General features: G+C 60.0%; 1 non-coding gene across 1 annotated transcript; it reads left to right on the top strand.

Annotated features, from left to right (window-relative positions):
- The first annotated feature begins 5,402 nt into the window (after positions 1-5,402).
- Positions 5,403-5,475, top strand: TRNAV-UAC. The gene has a single exon. It is a non-coding gene; the product is annotated as a tRNA-Val (tRNA).
- Positions 5,476-5,719: the final 244 nt, after the last annotated feature.

Raw genomic sequence — 5,719 nt, 5'->3', positions numbered from 1 at the left:
CGGCGCCGCTACGACAGGCGGCGTGGCCAGCATCTTCTTCGGCTCGTGAAAAGCTTGGTCGGCCTGGTCGTTCCACTCGAAGTGGGTGCTCTTCTTCATGAGGCGGTAGAGAGGGAGAGCTTTCACTCCGAGCCGGCTGATGAAGCGGTTCAGGGAGGCCAAGCATCCGGTGAACTTCTGGATGTCTCGAAGTTTGGTGGGGATCTCCATTCTCTCGATGGCCTTGATCTTCACCGGGTTGCATTCGATGCCGCGTTCGGAGACCAGGAAGCCTAGGAGCTGGCCGGCTGGCACTCCGAACACGCATTTCTCGGGGTTAAGCTTGATTTGGAACTGGCGTAGGTTCTCAAATGTTTCCTTAAGGTCTTCCAGCAAGGTGCCGCGCTTCTCTGTCTTCACCACAATGTCGTCCACGTAGACGTGAGCATTTCTGCCGAGTTGCTTGAGGAGGCACTTCTGCATGCAACGCTGAAAAGTGGCACCGGCATTTCTCAAACCGAATGTCATAGTCAGGTAGCAGAAGGCTCCAAATAGCGTGATGAAGGCGGTCTTCAGGTGGTCGGCCGGGTCTAGCTTTATCTGGTGATATCCTGAGTAAGCATCCAAGAAACTCAACAGCTCGCATCCGGCCATGGAGTCTATCACTTGGTCAATCCTCGGCAGGGCGAAGGGATCTTTAGGGCAGGCCTTGTTGAGGCTTGTGTAGTCTATACATATGCGCCACTTGTTGTTCTTCTTTAACACGAGGACCGGGTTGGCAAGCCACTCTGGAAAGAAAACTTCCATAATGAAGCCGGCTGCCAGAAGCCGGGCTATCTCCTCCCCTACAATCCTTCTCTTTTCTTCTGATAGTCGGCGGAGGGGCTGCTTGACTGGTTTCGCGTCTTCCCGGACGTGTAGCTTGTGCTCGGCGAATTCCTTCAGAACACCCGGCATGTCCCTGGGGGACCATGCAAAGATGTCCTGATTCTCACGGAGGAAATCGGCGAGCTCGCCTTCCTATTTGTTGTTCAGGCTTGCCCCGATGACGGCAAACCTCTCGGGGTGCTCGGGGTCAAGGGGTATCTTCTTGGTTTCTTTGGCCGGCTGGAAAGATCCTTGGGCATCATACTCCTTGGGGTCGGGGGACTGGTTCGGCTGCTTGCTGGCCATGGCCACGACCCGGTCCAACATCTTCTTCTCTTAGGCAATCACAAGGGACTCGGCCAGCCGGCTGCTGGCGGCAGCGCACTCGGAAGACTTCTTGTAATCGCCGGCTACGGTGATGACGCCCTTGGAACTCGGTATCTTCATCTTGAGGTATGCATAGTGGGGAACCGCCATGAACCTGGCCAAGGCGGGTCGGCCAAGCAACGCGTGGTAGGGGCTCTCCAGGTCCACCACTTCAAACCAGACTGCTTCCCGGCGGAAATGCTCCTTGTCCCCAAAGAGTACATCAATCTTGATCTTGCCAATGGGGGCGCAGGACAAGCCGGGTACGATGCCATGAAACACTGTCCGAGTTGGCATGAGCTGCTTCGTCTTGACATTTAGCTTCTCCAGGGTGTCACGGTACAGGATGTTGATGCTGCTCCCGCCGTCTATCAGCACGCGGGAGAAGCGGGCAGCGCGTCTGTCCGTCGCGAGGGTGGCTTCCAGGACCAATGCATAAGAGCCGGGGGACAGCATCACCTCTGGGTGGTCGGCCCAGCTCCAGCTGATGGGTTTTTTTGACCAATGCATGTGTCCGGCGGGGTTGGCAGCAACCACACTGACTTCCTGGTGCTCTCAGCGTTTGCCGCGCCGGTCTTCGAGATGGCTCGTAAAGACGATGTAGGTTGCTTGCTCGTCGGGGAACTCGTCATGCACGGCTCCGACTGTGGGCCGAGCGGCCGGAGGCGGCGGGGCCGGAGGCGGTGGGCCGGCAGGTGGAGGCGGCGCGAGCCCCTCACCTTTAGAGATTCGGGTGAGCCAATGGCACTTCCGGGTTGTGTGGTTGGACGGCTTCGCGCCGCTATGGAATTTGCATGGGGCGTCGAGAGTTTGCTCGTAGGAGAAAGCCGGCTGCCAAGCCGGCCGGCCGCCCTTGGGCTTCTTGGGCGCGGGCCGCCCTTCAGGCGGCGCGTCTTCGACCGTGGCCACCTGCCGACTGGTGGGAGGCGGCGCAGGGCCCTTGCGCTTGTGGTTGTTCGGGTGTGGGCGTCGGCCGGAATCCCCTGCCGGCGTCTTGGGCGCCGGGTTGAGTACTTTCTCGGACGCGTCTACCTGGAGCTCGGTCTTCATCGAAGAGTCGGCGGTGGCGTATTTGTCTGCTATGTCCAGAAGCTCGTCGAGGGTAGTCGGCTCGTCGCAGAGGAGCTTATGCTTGAGGAGGGTACCTTCTCGGCACCCGGCAGTGAAGTATTCGATGGCTTGCACCTTGTGCACCCCCTCGCAAGAATTACGGAGCTCGGCCCAACGCGTGAGGTAGTCGCGAGTGGACTCGGCTGGGCCCTGTACGCACAGGGAGAGCTGCCTGGGCTTGGGAGCCCGCTTGTAGGTGCTGGTGAAGTTGCGGACGAAAGCTTCGGTGAAATCTAGCCAGCTGTTGATGCTGAGAGGCTTGAGGCTGTTGAGCCAGGTCCGTGCCGTGCCTTGCAGCATGAGGGGCACGTATTTCATGGCAACGCGCCGGTTGCCATTGGCTATGCTGACCGCTGTGGAGTAGTCGATCAACCAATCTTCCGGCTTCACGGAGCCGTTATACTTGGGCGTGTCTCTTGGGAGCGAGAACCCTTTAGGGAAAGGCTCGTCGCGGATGCGGGGGCCGAAACAAGGCGGGCCGACATCGTCTTCTTCTTCCAGCGCCAGGGATCGCGCCAGGCGGTCGATCCGATGGCGGGCGTCGTTCTCGCCGACTCCTTCGCGGCGACCTAGTCGGCCGCTGGGAGTCGGGTGCGCCACTGGCGGCGGGGTGGGATATCTCTCTCCACGGGGTCGAGGCGGAGGTGGGTTGCCCCGCCATTCCATGGCTCGGGGATGGCCGTCTGCGTCTCGCTCGATGGAGATTCGGGTTCGGCTTCGGCTGGCCGCCGGCTCTCTCTCGCGCCGCGCGCGGGTGTTGCTCGTAGTCGGCGTCCGGGACGTCGCGCCGTGGTCTCGGAGCGGGGGAGGGCTTCCCGCGCGGGCGTCGGCTTCGTGCCGCCGTGCCGCCGCGTCAATCAGTTGCTGGATGCGCCGGGTCATGTGGGGGAGTTCTTCGGCCTCCAAGCCGTCCAACTCGTCCACGGCCGCCTGGGCGGCACGCAGGTTCTCGAGCGGAGTGGCATAGACCGGGGGTCGACTCCCAGCGTGTCGGCGATGACGGCGCCGCATTGCTTGACAACGCCGGCCCGGCTTGGCCCGCCCGGGGCCGGCATGCCGAAGGCGGCACGGTCAGCTTCGCGCTGGTAGGCCTCAGTGAGGTGTCTCACGGAAGCCAGCCTCCGGCCCTCTGCGAGGAGGGCGAGGCGGCATGCCTCCAGTGCTTCGTCGTCGGCATCAGCCGGGAGGGGGGACCGACAAGTCATGGGCCGCCGCGTGCTGGACGTCGTGGGCGCTCTCGTTGGTCGGGCCGCCGTGGCCGACGACCATCACCTCGGTGGTGACAGTATCGCGGCCGTCGGTCCGAGGAAGCGGGTCGTTGTAGATCGCGACGTTGGTGGGGAAGGTGTCGAAGGAGGTCGTGTCGGAGTCGACAGGCATCGGGTCGGTGGAGCCAACCGACTCCAGGTCCACAGCGGGCTCGCTGGAGACATGGAGCTGGCCGAGGAGGTTGGCGAGGTGGTCGGTGCCCGCATCGGAGGCGAGCTCGTCGGAGATGAGGGTTTCGTCGAGGAGATCGGCGAGGCTGCTCGCCGCGCAGATGCTGGTGACGCCTTGCAGCGCGTTTTGGCAAGCGCCATCGGGCGTGCCGGGCTGGCTACGCTCGCTGGGGAGGAAGAGGGTTCCCGTCCAGAACAGGTCTCCGGACGACGGTGCACCCAGCCCCACGGTGGGCGCCAAATGTCGAGTGGTAGGTGCGACATATGCCAACGGGTGGCTTATCATTGTGGGAGCCAGTAAGACATCGCCGGTGCCTGGAAACGGGATGAGGCGAAGACATGCACGCCGGCGGATCTTGCCCAGCTTCGGGGCTCTCCGTGGAGATAACACCCCTACTGCTGCTCTGCGGGGTCTCCGCATGATCACTAGATGGATAAGTAGCTACACAATGCTCCGTGAGCTGTTTGGTGGGAGGAGGAAGAAGGGCACGGCTAGCTTGCTTCTTCTCCTTGTATGGTGGCTAAAACTAGTTAGGGGTCGAACCCTTTGCATGGGTGCCCCGGGGGGTTTATATAGGCCTAACCCCCGGGGGTACAATGGTAATCCGACTGGGCGCGGGGCCCTGCCGTCTGTGACTGCGCTCGCCGGCTTCTGCGCCGGCCGCTAGGGCCCGCCGACTGGTGGGTCCCGCCGGCTGTCGGCTTCTCGGTCGACAGGTAGGCCCCACTGCCCGGGACCTGGTCGGCAGCTAGCTACTGTTGCTTTATCTTGGTGACGGGGGCTTCGTCGTGGTGGGCGTGGCTACAGTACCGCCGCCCGGCGGGCGATTACTGTAGCCTCACCACGCCTTGTCTCCTTAATGGAGCGTCTCCTTCGAGGAAGATGGCAAGCCGGCTGCGGGGAGCCGGCTCTCTCTTGGGCCGACTGGGGGAGGTGTGGCCGCCTTCGGGTGTCTCTCTGCCCGAAGGGGCCCACCGCTCGTAGACCGTACTGGCCGCTCAACATGGATGGCGTCAGGGTCAACAGGGCAACAGTGTTTCGCCGGGCGGGTCGTGGTTACCCGTACGGCGCACTGTGTCGGTCGTGCTCTGGGATTCGGGGGTGGTAGGCTTCACTGTAGCCACGCCCCGTCTCATCGTCGCTAGGTGGATGCAAACTTTGAGGGTACGGTCTCGACCGCTTTATGGGAGCCGGCTTCTTGGAGTCGGCCTTCTCGCGGCCGGCTTCTCGAAGTCGGCCCTCCCGTGACTTTCTTCGTGAGGGCTAGAGTCGGGTCGCCTTCCGAAAGCCGGCCTAGGTGACAGCCAGCAAGGGGAAGGCAGCCCTACGTCTTGGATTCTTGAGAGCCGGACGGGCTCGTAATTTTTTCAGAAGGGCCAGGGGAAGCCGGCTAGGCTACCCATGGCTATTTACTCCGACACCCTTCGACCCATATTTATTGTCGGCAACTAATATGAACCGGAGGAAGTACAAGTTATTATTAACAACGATGATTTAGACAAACAATGATAAAAGTTGTTTTGGTGCGTAATGTTATCACGCTGAAGATAACAGGACGAGGATACCAACGGTAAAGAGGCTAGGAATGTAATAATAACACTTACCGTACAATTACGGCGTTAATTAGAAATAAATAAACAGTTGCTGTGGTGTAGTGGTTATCACGTCAGTCTTACACACTGAAGGTCTCCAGTTCGATCCTGGGCAGCAACAATTCTATTTCCTCCCTAATTTTTTTTCGGCCCATTATTTTCCAGTATCTTGTTTTTCTTTTTCTTTGGCGCTGCAGTGAGGAATGACTCAGACGACTATTATTCTGCGTGTCAGTGATACATAGCGAGAGGTTTTGTAGTACAGAATTTAAGTGATGAAATAACTTTTTCTATTCATCAACATACTAACTTTATGATGAATCATGTTACACACACAGTGGGAATTGCAAACTGCAGATACAGAC

This window comes from Triticum dicoccoides, chromosome 1A (assembly GCF_002162155.2).
Source record: "Triticum dicoccoides isolate Atlit2015 ecotype Zavitan chromosome 1A, WEW_v2.0, whole genome shotgun sequence".
In the NCBI taxonomy this organism is placed as follows: domain Eukaryota; kingdom Viridiplantae; phylum Streptophyta; class Magnoliopsida; order Poales; family Poaceae; genus Triticum; species Triticum dicoccoides.
The sequence above is the reverse complement of the archived record's forward strand: the minus strand, read 5'-3'. Positions and strand labels throughout refer to the sequence as shown.